This window comes from Taeniopygia guttata, chromosome 8 (assembly GCF_048771995.1).
Source record: "Taeniopygia guttata chromosome 8, bTaeGut7.mat, whole genome shotgun sequence".
Classification (NCBI taxonomy): Eukaryota; Metazoa; Chordata; class Aves; order Passeriformes; family Estrildidae; genus Taeniopygia; species Taeniopygia guttata.
Genome location: NC_133033.1, coordinates 13,052,935 through 13,068,641, shown reverse-complemented (window position 1 = coordinate 13,068,641; position 15,707 = coordinate 13,052,935). Strand labels below are relative to the sequence as shown.

The window sequence follows — 15,707 nt, the reverse complement described above, 5'->3', positions numbered from 1 at the left end:
GTACCAAAGCCTAACATTTGTGGGCCTATGTCATATGACAGCACTGTCTCGCAACCAACCAGTGAAGTTGCTATTTTTTTCAGTATTCTGATGAAAAAGCTAAAAGTTACAGAATCTACAAGGCTTTTTCACAGCAGCACTTCTAGAGATGCACGTATATAGTCTTTGACATTAATAGGTCTAACCTTATAAATAAAAACTTTTTCAGTTTACAGGACTGCTCTCAGTAGCTTAAAATAAGTATCTCCTTGCAACTTTGTATATCTAATATGAGCTTTATATATAACTATACACAATATGTAACAAACAACCCTGTGCCATAGGGGATGTAAAGATCTTTTGAAGTTCAGTTTTTGAAATTGGATTGGAAAAAAATTTTTTAAAACCCCAAAACTTTAAACCTAAAAATTTTTATATCTATGAATATGCTTGTATTATAACTTCTACTTGATTTTTGATTTGTGTAACTTCAGAAGATCTATGCTGATTTCCACCAGCCGAGAATCTGTTACATAGTCTTTACAATAATAGTAATTTTTTTTTTTGCTGAAATTACCTATGTCATACAGTTGAAAATCTAGGCCAAACAATAAATTCCTTGTTTGAATACTTTATAAACAGGAAAAATTGTAAAAAATTGTCATGGTTTAGAAATGGTGCTCTCCAATTTGGTACTCCTACTAAATCTACCTGAGCCTTCCCTCTCCTCTCCAAATGGAGGCACAAAAGGCAAATATCAGGTATTAAGAAAAATTTACTGGAAATGGCAATGAGATAAGAAAATGAACAGTAGTAGTAATATTAATTTTAAAAGTGTACAAAAAAGAGAGTGATTCACATGCAAATATGCTCACTGAGGAGCTTGTGACCTGACCTGCAGCCACACCACCCTGCAAGCTCTTCCCATCCTTCTGGAAAAGAGATTTCTTTCCCCAAACCCCTGGCAATGATGTGGGGGGGTACGGAATAACTTCCTTGTCCTGGCTATGCCTCTCCTGACTACTGTAAAAATTTAACCCTGTTCTAGCTGGAAAGAGGACAAAGATATTGCAAAAACCCTCACAGAACAGTGTCACATCATTAAAAGTCATTATTGGACCTTGTGTGATTTTGCTGTAAATGTGTAAGAATTCCAAGTTTGGAACATTTCCCTATCCTTTTGACTGTTTTCTAGGACTGTATGAAAGATGTACCCAACAAATATTAGGAATAAGTTACCTATACAAAAAGCAGACTTCCTAAAGTACTTTAAACTTTATTAAGCACTTTACCTGTTGCTCTTTATGTGAAATAATCAAAAGTAAAACATTTTCAAATGAGTTTTGGGTAAGGATGAGATTTCCACAGGGTACAGTAGAGTTCAATACAATGTAATCTCTAAACTAAGGCACATCACACAGTTCTGTAGTGGACACAGTTCTCCCTAGGTTTCTTACTGGCAGTTTATGAATTTTTGCTATGAGTTGCCTCTACTTTTCAGTAATAGTTTGTTTCCTTCCCACCTTATATTCCTTCTCTTAAGCAGATTTTTCTTCAGTCTGTTTTAACCTAACCCCACCCCTTCCCTCATTCTGAGTATAATAAACTACATTATTTATAACTTAAAAACTCTCCTATTTCCCTCCAGCACAAGCACAGCTCCTGGCATCCTCCCACTGCCCAGCAGTTGTCCCTCCCACTTCTCCAAGAGCTGCTGTGATCCAGGTATTCATCACAGACTATCTTCCTTCAACCAAATAAAACATTTTCTTATGAGAAGTGCCTGTTTTTCTTGACCCTGGCTCTCTGCAGCCTGAAAATCTTGTTTTCAAGAAGAGAATGTGGAGTGTGGCACCTGTAGCTGCTGCAGGTCCATTTCTCACTGGGTGCCAAAGAGGGAGGAATTTGTGTGACAGAGACACAGGGTAGAATGACAGAAAAATTCAAAAGCTGAGTAAAACTCTGAAGACTTTTATTTTTTAAATTCCCACTTCCAGGTGCTCAACAAATTCTCCTTCCTCTCCCTGGGGTAAAGACTAAAGACTCCTTGCTTGATATATTGCTCGCAGCATTTTCTGCTCACTTCTCTAGTCACTTAGTTTCCAGTCTACTCGAGTTTAAACACCCTTTCTGTAAAGCCTAATCAATGTTTATGCAAGTAACCACATTATTTTTTTTAAGTTTAACCAAGGTAGAGAGTGGAACTACTACAGGGGAGGCACTGCCCAGTTTTTGTGTATGTTATGCACACACACACAATGTGTACATGTATATACAGAATTTATGTATGCTCTTACTGTAGCACTAATACTCCCTAAAGGTATTATTATGTTGTAAGACAAATTAAAATTAAACAAGAGGTAAAAGTGCACATGAACTGAAAACTGTTAAAAAATGCCTACAGGCAAGACAGAAGTGAACAGCAGGAATTTATCCAGCTGTGGGTGTCTTGGAATTCCTCTGAGCCAACTGACTGTGCTCCCATTTCTGCTGCAGGAAATGCAATTAAAAAAAAAATAACATACAGGTGTTGTGAATTTCAAGCAAAATGACATGAATATTTTTTCTGCCTGTAAGATAAAAATTAAGAGAATTTCTGTAAAACTCATTAAGCTACAGAACTGAATGCAGAAGGATGGAGGGAATACATAACAGAAGAGCCCAGAAAGAGTAAGAGAGATATATATCCAGGTCAGAAATGTCATAGCAGGTAGGTTTGCTGACAAGCACATCTCATAACATCTCAAATCAGTAGAGTATGTGTGACCAGCTTTGAGAACTTTTGCAAAACAAAATCTGTCCTGATAGAGTACTTCTAAAGCTAAGTGCAAAAGAAGGGTTTGTTTGGACTGGCAGATGCAATGAGACTCTATAAAGGAGACCTGAGATGTGCAGAACTGACATGGCCAAAGGTCTGCACCCTGACATCAAAAACAGAATCATAAACAACTATAGTGGCAGTAGCATGTGTTAAATGCATACTAAATTTGGATTTAAAAATCATATTTTATGCAGGTGCAAATGGATGCACTCATTAGAGGTAAAGGTGATCAAAATTATTAATTCTTTATCTTTGTGAGTGTATTTGTTAGGTTTACTACCCTTCATTCACACCTTAAAACAATGTATCTCACAGTGAAAGAATTTGCTGTGTAAATTATTATGTGTTATGCACTGAGAAACAGAAATGACATGACTCAATATCAGAGTCACATAATGAAATAAGGAACTGTACTCCAATCAGTTAATTCAGCTATTTTCATGACAGTGTTATCCAACAGTTATCACCACAACAATGCATCTTTGTTGACTTAGAAGTGATCAAAAATGAAAGAGCATTTGAACATGGAGACAAGGATATTAAGCCATGGTAGGAAGGAAGATTAGGAATGTAATTCTATCTCATTTTTACAATACTGTAATCCCAATGGTACCACTGGAAGTGCTCCCAGTTTCCACCAGGACAAAAGAAAGCATGTCTTACTCTGATTCTTTGTACTTGGAAACTGTATCTTAATAACAGCTATATTTATAGTCCAACTGCTATATAATGAAAGGAAATATGTGAAAATGAAAAAAAAAAGTATTAATGCATGGATAAGAATAACACAACAAATAGAATGTGGCTGTCTCAGAGTGAGAATAAAAATTAATCTTCTTTTCTGCTTTGAGTATTTTGACTCCAAGTGAAGTTTTATAATCTAATTGGTATCATAGAATCATACAATGTTTACACTGCAAAAGACCCTCAAGATCATTGAGTCAAACCATTCACCTCGTGCTGCCAAGTCCACCAGTAAACCATGTTCCTAAGTACCACATCTACATGCTTTTTTAACTACCTCCAGGGATGGTGACTCAGGCACTTCTCTGGGAAGCCTGTTCCACTGCCTGACCACCCTTTCAGTGAAGAAATATATCCAGTCTAAACCTCCCCGGTGAAATTTGAGGCCATTTCCTCTTGTCCTATTGCTTGGTACTTGTCAGAAGACACTGACACACACACATGTACAACCATGTTTCAGGTAGTTGTAGCATGGTCAGGTCACCCCTGAGACTCCTTTTGTCCAGGCTAAACACCCCCATCTCCCTCAGCCACTTCTCATAAAACTTCTGTTCTAGCTCCACTGTCCTTCTCTGGGCTCACTCCAGCCCCTCAATGTCTTTCCTGAACCGAGGGCCCCAGAACTGGACACAGCACTCGGGGTGTGGCCCCACCAGTGCTGAGCACAGGGAGCAGTCACTGCCCTGCTCCTGCTGGCCACAGCACTGCTGATACAGGCCAGGAGAGCCATTGGCCTTCTTGGCCACCTGGGCACAGCTGGCTCCTGTTTATGTTCAGCTGCTCTCAACCAGCAGCCCCAGGTCCTTCTCCACTGGGCAGCTTTCCAGACTCTGTCCCGAGGCTGTTGTGTTCATGGGGTTGTTGCGACCCAAACGCAGGACCCAGCACTCAGCCTTGGTGCAGCTCACACCGCTGGCCTCAGCCCATTGATGCAGCCCATCCAGATCCCTCTGCAGAGCCTTCCTGCCCTCCAGTAGCTTCACATTCCCACACAATTTGGTGGTGTCTGCAAACTGCCTGAGGGTGCCCTCAATCCTCTAGTTCAGATCATCAGTAAAGACATTAAACAGAACTGTCCCCAACACTGAGCCCTGGGGAATGCCACTAGTGACCAGCCACGGAATGGGTGTAACTCTGTTCACCACCACTCTCTATGCCCAGCCATCCAACCAGTTTTTAATCCAGTGGGAGAGTGCATCCATCCACGCCATGGGAAGGCAGCTTATTCAGGAAAACATTGTGGAAGCTGTCAAAGGATCTAGTAAAGTCTAGGCAGAAAATATTAATGGCCTTTCTCTCCAATAAGCAGGTTACCCTGCGACAGAAGGAGATCAGGTTGGTCAAGCAGGACCTGCCTTTCATAAACCCATGTTGGCTGGGCCTGATCCTCTGATTGTCCTGACCAGCTGTTTGATGGCACTAAACATGATCTTCTCCATGACCTTTCCCAACACTGAGGTCAGACTGACAGACCTGTAGTTCCCTGGATTCTCATTTCCAGCTGTTTGTGTCATTTTTGCTAAGTTCTTGTCAATTGGAACCTCTTGGGTTAGCCATGACTGGTGGCTGGACAGAAAGTGGCTTGGTCAGCACTTTCACCACTTCATGAACATTAAATGCAAGTAGCTGAGACTCATATAGTTTTTATATATGAAACAAAACAATTTGTATACATGAAACTATTTTTCCTTTAGAATAGAGCTCTGTGAAACAAATCTAACCTTTAATTAAACAACAGCCTCAAAGACTTCTGCCTTTATAGGGCACTTCCATCCTTAAAAGCACCGATGTAAAATGTACCAGTTTTGCTCAACAGATCTGCTCTTTGGACTAAATCCAGATTTCTAGTTATTGGGAGAGACTAACTTCTGGATCAGGCTCCTTGTGTATATCCACATTCATGTATGATTACTTTAGTGGAAAAAGTGGTTTTATTCCAATTTGTGATGGAGTGAACTGAATTATCTTTTGGCATTACTTACTGTATCAACAATGAAATCTATGCAATCGCAGTGCATTTAAATTCTGTACTATAATAAAACCACATTATCCCACTGAATGGTAGCAGAAAAAGTGCTAATGTTTAACTGGGAGCATCTTTTGTAATAACAAGATGCATGAGAAAAGGAACCCAGCCTGGTCCTTTGCAGACTATTTGAGTTTTTGAAGTTTTGCAGTTAAAAGTTGTAAAATATATTTTTATTAGTGAACTGAGAAAATTAGATAAACTCTATGAGACTTAAAGCATGTGGAAATCTATTCTGCCATTCTAACAAAGTAATTTTTCATGATGCAACTGCACTAAAATAGTTATTTTTGTGAAACAATTTAATTATTAAAAGTATTTTTGAGTATGAGTAAAATGCATTTAATAAAACTCACTTGTACCCCTTCTATATTGTTGCTTTCTTTGGCAAAATTTGGCATATACTTCATGATGGTATTTTATTTATTACATGCAATATTTTAAAGAACATTTTAAAGAAAAGGGTGTAAAAACTAAGGTTCATGTTCATATGCATATATAGGTGAGACAGCCAAAGGTGCATAGAAAAACTAGACCTCTGGCATTTATTGAAATTCCATGAAAGGTAAGCTTCCCAGACTATGTAGAGAACAGAATTTCTCAGCATTTATTCAAGTATGCACCTTAAAGTACAACTTCCATGTGATCAAGTACTATGCACATTGGATTGAGTTTTATAATGTCCTGAACAGCTTTTATGAGGAGGGTTCGTGCCTCTGTCTTTCTCCTCTCTTTGCTGTTTATGTCCTGCTTTCCATTTTCCCCTCCCTACTTCTTAAAGCCTCCCCAGAACCTGCTGGACTTCGCAGGAGCTGGGGTCAGGGTGGTGATCGATGGCTCGGGCTGTTGAGCATTCAGCCATTGATCACCCAGAATAGATTCACAGATCTCAGCCATGCCATCACCAGCAGCTGCTTCTGCTTTGCCTGCCAACTTTCTGTCACCTCCAGGATTCAATGAGGTTCAGAGGCAGTGTGAGAAGGTTATATAATTCTGTCAAGAGATCATGTCTTTGATTTTTTTTTCATCTCTCAGACCTACATGTCTATCCTTTGGGGGTCTTTCACAGGCTGAGAAGTTCCAATATATTACATACCATAACACAGCAGTATAAAGAGTGCTATATAAAATATATAAATGCCCTTCCTTTGAAGAGATTAGCAGGAGCTTTCACTCCTTTATTTCATTAAAAGAACATCATCTAATGCTGAAGAGAAACCACAGCTGTATTCATATATGTATGCACATGCTTTGCTTGTAATTTGAAACACACTGTCAGATATTATCATATCTACTGTTCCCTCTTTCACTTATATTTAAATATTCTATGCTTAATGTGTAAGAGTAAAAATTTTACTTTAATTGCTTGGATAAAGTATTCATAATTTAGCAATTTTACTGCGAAAACAAAATATATTTCACCAAGCCATTAAAAAGACACTGGGAACTCAAATGCTGCTTTCTCATCTAAAAACTCATCATGCAGTGTAGCTGACCTGGTTTTGCTCCATTTTTTCCTGTTTACTTAGTGCAAGCAGTCTGTGCTCTTGCTCACATACACTGAAGCACTGAGCTGCCACACTTTCGGATGTTGCCACTTCCCAGCCTTGCAACCTGCCCTCCACTGGAAGACTGCAATTCCATCTCCAATCCCAAAGACCAGGGCAAAGGCTATTCACTGGCAGTTTAAATTAGCAGGCAGTGTGAATGTGGGTGGCTCAAGTACAGACACATGCTCCTCTCTCTCCTCCCTGTAGGCTGACAGGAATTTCCAGCAGAACTGTAAGATGGACAGCTGTGAGCATGAATATCTGAAATCATGGCAACGGCATCTGGCAGAGCTTGTCTGTCACAGCCCCACGGCTGAAAGGCGGCTTGGCAGGGTGGGCTCTGCAGGCAGGGGTCTGCTGGAAAGCTCAGGCCTACAAATCCTCTCCAAACAACTGGCAGCAAAGAATGAGAATAACCACAGCGCACAGAACAATGCTGTAGCAAAGTCAGATTTCCGAGTTTAAAACAATGCTGAAATGATTCACAGGAGTCAGGCTGGCTGAATGCACTGGGCTGAGTTCCTGTAAGAGGAAAGGATGTGAGGAGGGAATATGAAAGTATTCATGATTAATAATGATGGCTATGATGGCAACATTATCTGGCCTTCTGAATGATGCTTACAAACATTCACAGAAAAAAAAAATTCTAGATATTTTCTAGTAATTAGAAAAATGCCCATATTTTTTTTAAAAAAAATTTAATTGGTCATTTTGAAAAAAAATCAAATCAACATTGTCCCTTTTAATTATTTAAAACATCTTCAAAGTTTTATGAACTCTCCCTGTTAAATGAGGCTACTACTTTAACACATCCAAAGAGGTCTGTGCAGTTTGAAAACGGACTCAAAATCCAGGAAAAGAGGCCATATTCTGTTATACGAATGCAGTTCCAGGGCTTTAATGAACCCAGAGAATTTACCAATAAACACAGGACATAAATTAGGTTGATTTACTACACAATCTGCAATTTAAAAGCTTCCTATTCCACCATCTTGCCATTTTTATAGTTTATCATAATAAAAAATGAAAAGAAAGTGACATCAGTCAATATTACAGGATTCTATATTAGCTTTTCACATAAACCAGGTGCAAGCAATTAAGAATACGCTTTCTGTATTTTTAAAAGGCTTTTTGTCAATTTTCTTTTATCCATATAGTTAAAAAGAAAATAAATATCCAGAGCTACTCTGTACAGCTTGGGAATTTTGCTGCCTGTCTTGGCTATCTGGATGCATCAGCTCTCTACCTGAGTACTTGGTGTCTTGAAAGGCCCATTTGAGTTCACATTAAAAGACATAAAATTTTCATAACAAGTTATGGGAGTGATACTTAGAACTAATTTGAATTAAAATTAACTCAAATGCAAACACAACTTTCCATGTTAGGTTTGGTATACCCATTTCAAACCCATTTCATAGCAAAATCCATCACTTGGACTAAAACTAAGGTGACATTGTCACTTTAAATCACAACTCTGTATTTTAGCAATTGGCATCTCATGAAGTGGTTGTGCACTTGAAAAATATTCAAGGACAATACTAAACAACATCTACAAACTTCCCAATATTATTTAAAGAAAAATTAGGTTTTCTATCTCTCTAATTTCTTTGCCTCTTCAAATACTGTTAACATTCTTTTTCACACATCCTAGTTTCTCCTCTTTTGATTTTAATTATTTTTTCTTTCTAAATTAATCCTTTGTTTGAATTGCTATTTTTGAGAAAAAAAAAGATTTGTACAACAAACAGCTGAATATTTGCCAGTTTGCTTTGGGTCTTTTCATGCTCCTTCTCAGAGGCCAGATCTGACAAGGTGCTGAGCATCAGGCAACTCACTAAAATTGAGGGTGCTGAGAATATCTCAGAAGGGCCTAGCATATTGCAGGATCATGCCTTGCACAGCAAGTTCTCCAAGTGATGACTATTTATGTTTCACTGAATAGACTTAGCATAAATTTTAGCAACTCTGATATGAGTGGGATTTTTTTAACGGGCAAAGAGGAAGCATTTTTCATGACCATATCACTTGGCACTTTGAGAATGAAGTGTACAGCAATGCCACACAAAATGCCTGGCAAAGAACCAGATGTCATAGTAACAAACTCACAAATACTGGAATACATTAGAAGCAGTTGCAAGGTGTATAAACTCTTCAGTGCTGAGAAGGCAGCCAGATCACTCTAAGTCCTGCCTTAATCAAATAATAGTGCAAAACAAACTTACACACAACAACCAAGCAACCACAAGGATGACCCTCAAAGAACTGGATATTTTGTACTATTCAGCTGGGTTGTATTTTTTATGTTACAGATGCAGCATTTGGTAATAATCTAAATATGCATGCTAACTAAAAAGAAAATTAATTTTTTTAGAAAAAAATGTAATTTCAGCCTAAAATTCTTACAGGTTTTCCATCCAGTATACAGATAGTATATATTCACTGTTTCTCCATTTCTTGCAGATGAGCACTTAAAATTTCTTTCACAGACACAGTAAAGAGCCACAGAGGCTGCAGCTGGACCCAAGTAACACCTGTATCATTCCAATCTGAACTGTGCAGGACACTGTGCTGGGAGGCCATCGCTGCCTTCTGCCAGCTGCCTGACCCAGGCAAGACTGCAGCAACCCTGGGAGACTGCTCTCACTGTCACAGGGTTGTGTGACACGATCTGTCACTGCAGGACAGAAACTCACACAGCTCAGTTACCTTGGGTTAACTTTAACAAAGGCTTACTGAAATCTTTGTTCTTAAGCCGTACAAATTTCCCCAGGATTTTCCTTGAAGTAAGAAAATTATGGTTGAGTGTTGGCAGTCACAACTGTCCCTGTCCTAAGCTGTAACTTAAATCATGGATGCAGTGCTACTTTTCTATGCAAATGTGTGCAGTCAAATTTTACCCACTGCACCTATACATACCACACAATCATGGAATCACAGACTCACAGGATGGTTAGGGTTGGAAGGGACCTTAAAGATCATTTAGTTTCCACGCCCTGGCATGGGTGTGGACACCTTCCACTAGATCAGGTTGCTCAGAGCTCCATCCAGCCTGGCCTTCCAGGGATGGGGCGTCCACAAGTTTTCTGGGAATCCTGTTCCCGTGCCTCACCAGCCTCACAGTGAACACTGATATAACACAGTGATTTATGTCTACATATAATGCTTTAGCTATACAATAACTTCTTATAATATGGAACCTTTCATTATGAAAAATCCACCCAAATTAAAATCTTACCCTCCTTGTGAAACCTGAATCAAACAGCCCCCCTTGATAATAAAACTATCAATACAGACAAATATATATTGCAGAAGCAGTGGGCCTATGGGCATTATGGAAAGCTGAAAAGATTTGTATATGAAATGGAGTTTGAGATCTGGTTTATCTAATATATAAATAGCACTGCCTTAGTTTTTGTTAACTTCATGTGAACATCCTTTAAAAACATTTAAAAATCATACTTAAGCAGGGTCCATTTACTTCATCCACCAGGTCCACAGCAAAGCCCACAGACCAGAAATGGTGCTGTAAACATCCCCTTGAATACCAGTAATCAAGGATGATTCTGGGGAGCTCTTGGTAAACATTGTCCTGATGACAGAACCTCAGTAGCTTGCCATGCAATGATTTGTTTAGAAAATACTACCTAGCAGTAGGTTTCCATTCAAAAATAAGTATAGCCCTCATCTAATTACAGAATGACTTTCCACCTCAAAATGGAAAGTCAATATCCTCTCAAATTTATCCTCTTAAAATTCTATACCTACATTCATTATATAGCATTCATTAACCCTATATATCATAAAACTCTATTACAATGTAGCTATGTAGATGTTCAAGGCAGAGAAATGGCAAGCATTTGTTCTGAGTCTACACAAGCAAAAGGACTAAGAAATACTAAATCAGAAAGCAAAAAAAAACCCAACAAAACTAACAAACTTTTTTTCACAAAAAGAAATAATGAAAAGTTCTTGCTCCTAAGATATTCTTGCTCCTTTTGAACTATTCAGCTTATATCAGAAAACATCAATAAAAATACTTAACCCTTCATAATTTACTCAGTTTTAGCAATTAAGAATTTTTCCTAATCTGTCTTTTTGTTTCTGTTTTGTTCTTTTCTAAACATAAATGTATATAATTCTTTTGAGTTTAGTATTTTCTTTTATCACATCTCTTTCATCTTTTTTATTGGACATAATTTCTACTGCTGGTCCTTTGCATACTTTGAGCTTTCAACAGATTAAACCTGAGGTTTGTATTTCCTCCTTATCATTCACACATATGAAAAAAAAGGAAAAAATGCTATTTCTAAATTTTTTGACATCTTACTATGTCCACAAACTTCATTCCATACTCACCTTAGTAAGCCTCTCAAATTTTCCTATCATTAACTTATTTACTGTTCTGTATTCTGTATTCTCTCTTTTTGCTTTACATTCATCAACTGCCTCAAAAGATAAAGAAAAAAGTGAAGTGCTTTGATTAAAAAGGTACAACAAAGGCTGACGAATGCTCCATTTTGGTTTAGCTTCTTAACTTCTTTTTAATCATAATAAACAAAACTAAAAACAGGCACTTGGACATCAATGCAAGAACACACACACAAAAAAGGAGATTGAAAACATTTTAAAACTACTTTTAAACTAAATTTTAGTGCAAATATCTAATATCTGAGAAGAGATATCCTTCAGGATAATTAGGATCTGTATTTCATAGTGTACTCCACATGTAGGTCACAAGGCATGGTACTGATGAGGTTGGATAACAGAAATGTCATAGAAATGGCACCACAGAGAGGTAAAATGGTGCTCAGCCATCAAGTCAGGTACAGCTGAACCTCGATGCTGTGCTTGCCTCCTTGTCTCCTCCCTGGTTCTGTTTTCTTAGGTAAATTGCTGAGGATGGTGAGTGAGATAGGAGATAAGAAGAAATCTAGACTGTATTCTAAAATTAATATCAAAGTGACATATTGAGGTCTTCTCAAGTACACACAGTCAAAGTGGTTGAATATGGAAGCTCAGCAAGAAAGCACTGCATAGATATGGGAGCTGAATGGAACAAATCCATCAATTATATATGATTTCTATGACTTTATTGATATCTAAACTTAATTTGGACTTTTCCAAATAAGAAGCTAATTGAGAAAATTTGCAGTAAAGCTAAATTAAGATTCTTGGAAGGGCTCTTGTAACTCAAGTTTATGCAAAATTCTGCTACAAAACATCTACCTAAAGTTGTGTAATCACTGTCAAGTCTGAGATTATACTGTGTAAACATCATATTAGGGTAAACTCACTGATAGTGTCAATGCTTTATTGATTTTCTGAAGTTTGGTGGAATTCTTATTCTTCTGGGATGTTTCTTGTAATATTGCATATTTCAGTTGATACCCATAAAAATCACAGTGTGGTTTCCCCTAAATCCCCTTTCCTTCTCCTAAACTGACATAACCCATTCTCTCAGCAAGCAAAGCTTCTGGTGAATTTTGTGATCCTCTTTAACAATCACTCAGCATCAGTATCTATCCATAAATCAGGAAAAATTTCCTTTTATTTTGTGAATTTCAGACTTGAGATGGTCATCTCGCCTGGAAAGGCACCAGATTAGTTTGTTCAGTAGCTGGTTCCCAGTGGAGTTCTCTTTTCAATAACTTCTTAATAAGTAAATCAGTGTACTGGTTTCCGCTGATTGAAAGTGCCTCCATCAAGGTACAAAGGCAGACTAAGAAGCCTTTTCATATTTCATCTGATCTCAGGGCATTGAATTGATTCTTTATATAATAGTGAAAAGACTTCAAGATTCTGTAATTAACATTCACGGTACTGCTAGCACATGATCTTAGCACTGCCTATATCAATATGTCTATTTTTTTTTTCCTTTTGCTAGCTGTTCCAAAGGTTTACCAAAAATTGTGTGTTTCTGCCCTCTGTGCTCTAAAATTGCTGTGTCAATGGAATTATTTTCCTCTTGACATCACACTATGAAAACACTTGCTTTTGATCAGCAAACTAAAAAGCTAGTTTTTACATTGACTCAATATTAGCCTAGACATTATTTTAATTTATAGTCTTATAATTTTTTCTGAAGAACTCCAGGATTCTTAAGACATCACTAAGTTTGCACAGGGATGTATTTTTTAATAATTGTAGTTATCATTATGTGTCATTAAAAAGAAAATATCTGAAGTGCTTAAAAATAACATTCACAAGAATTTGAAAGTAAATTATACTAATCGTAAGAGCACCTCAAAGTGTATAATTTAACAATACACAAAATAAGGAAAGCACAACACAGAATTCCCATATCAACTCAAGTTCTAAAAATCTGTATTGGAGCCAAGATACCTGGTGTCTTACCTAAAGCTCCAGGAAACCAGTTTCCAAACACTAAAATGTTAAAGATGCAGGATGCAGCTACTGAAACCCTTCTTGAGGGGCTTTAAACAGTTTCAAGGCACTGAGTTAGCATTTTTGATAGGGATCTCACATTAAATTGACCTTTCCCAGTGAAAAGATGCCACTGGAGGGATGTGTGGCTATGTGAGCTACTTGGCTCCTTTAAATCATCATCCAGGTTTCTGGTCTAGATAAGAAACCCTGCTCTAGAAACCACAGCCACACTGGTCAAGGTAAGCATTACACGCAAATAAACAAAGTGGAAAAAAATCTCTCTTGTTGTTTTTCTTTTGTTTGGTTTTTTGTGGTTTTTTTTTTTTTTTTTTTTTTTTTTTTGTGAAATAATTCTAAAGAACACTTAATGAGGCAGCCAGGGCTCAGGAAATGCAGGAAATTGTGCTCTGCAGAAAGAAAAGCAGTGACAGCTCCCTTCTGTCCTGAGCACCAATCTACCAAGCAGCTAATGCTCTCAGACTCCTGCAGGAGAAGGTAAAAGCTGAGGATTGTTTACCTTTGCCAGGCAGGAAAGGTTGCTTATCCACCAGTGATTGAGCCCCAGCAGCACTGGCCTTTCAAACAGAAAGAGGCTGAGGAGATATTTATAAGTTAAGCAACCTTCTTGTTCCTTGAGGGGAACACACCCCTCAGCTGAAACATGAGCAGGTTGCTGCTAAACACCTTCCCTCCTAAAAGCCTCTTCTCGGGGGTAAAGTCGTGGAGAGCAAACAAAAAGGTATATAAATGTAACACATTTCTATAAAATGCAAAAAAACATATTTTGATACTCATAAAGGTATGACCAAAGTTCAGATAAACCCACTGCATCAATTATAATAGTACCTGTGTACTTAAGAATACACTTAAATAATAGTTTGCTTTAGAACATACTTTGGAGAAAGACGAGAACTTTGTTCATTTTTGATCCTCACAAAGTGTAGTTATTTTTGGAAAGAGAATTGTTAAAAATATTAATGTTACTGGATGGAGCAGCACAGTTTACAGTAATTGCTACTGGAGTCTATCTGATGATTGGTGGTCAATATTTTCACATGAGACTCCCCACAAAAAAATGTGCTCTTTAGCCTGTACTAAACCAAAAAAATACAGAGAATCTGGGTGAGGAACTGGAGAGTATCATTGTTTCATTTACAGTGAAAACCACTGCAGTTCCAGACCTAGCACCCTGACTATGTGTCTGTGTATTCTCTGAAAATAGAGCTGGCTTTGGATGGAACCATCTCTCACCAGCTCTATAGAGGGGAAGTGATGTCACTCTGAAAATAAATATAGAAATGGGTTTTCTGGAAATATTTATACTTTGTTCATGGATAAAGTGCTGAATGTACAGCCAAGGAGAGCCCACTGCTCAGCTTGCACCACTTGAAAAGAGGAAAGTTTTTGAATTTGCAAAGATTCTCACACTAGGGACTTTTTTTCTTTTAAAATAACTGACACTTGACATAACCTTGTCTGTTTTGAAGGCCAAACATTTTCCTTACTCCCAAGTGCTTTGTGAGCCTTAGGGATATATTGTCCCTGGCAAAACTGGGATAGCAATATCCTGGGAACGGGTGATTTCCATCAGGGACAAGGAAATCGCTCCAAACCACATTTCATTCTGGTTACAGCATTTTAATGAGATTTGCACACTCTTCTGAGACAGTCACAAGAAACACTCAGCCCTAAACCCTCAATCAGAATCCTGAAAGTTATTCTAATGTCTCAGCAGAAGATGGATCTTAGGACTCCAGTTTGGCTGTGATATTTCTTACATTATATTTAGCATTGATTAATTAGGGGGTGACTAAGTATTGACCTCTCAATTAATTCCGAAAGAGGCTGGATGACTGGAAATACCTCACAACATCTGAGAAGTGACTCCTTAACTGTTTCCTGGAAAACAGCTTCCAAAAATCTTCTTCAGTAACTTCCAAACCCCTTCATGATATGGATTTCACCTTAATCAAGCCACTCTTATTCTAATGAACACATAATTTCCTGTGAGAATATGAGCAAGTATTTATATGGGAAATAATAAAATCATAGCTAGCAATATAACTTAATTTGCAATAAGAGTGTATATATGTGATGCAAATGAAGGCACCATCATCTATCTCTCTGTGATCATGCCTCAGCCACTAACAGCTTGTTTGCAAACAGTATTGCATGGATCCAGATATTCCACTTAGAGTGA

The 15,707-nt window shown here is 37.8% G+C and overlaps 1 protein-coding gene across 11 annotated transcripts in view; it reads right to left on the bottom strand.

The window, feature by feature from the left end:
• The window catches only part of ADGRL2 (adhesion G protein-coupled receptor L2), a 385,203-nt gene that overhangs the window by 178,826 nt on the left and 190,670 nt on the right, over positions 1-15,707 (bottom strand). The gene's annotated exons all lie outside the window — the stretch shown is intronic.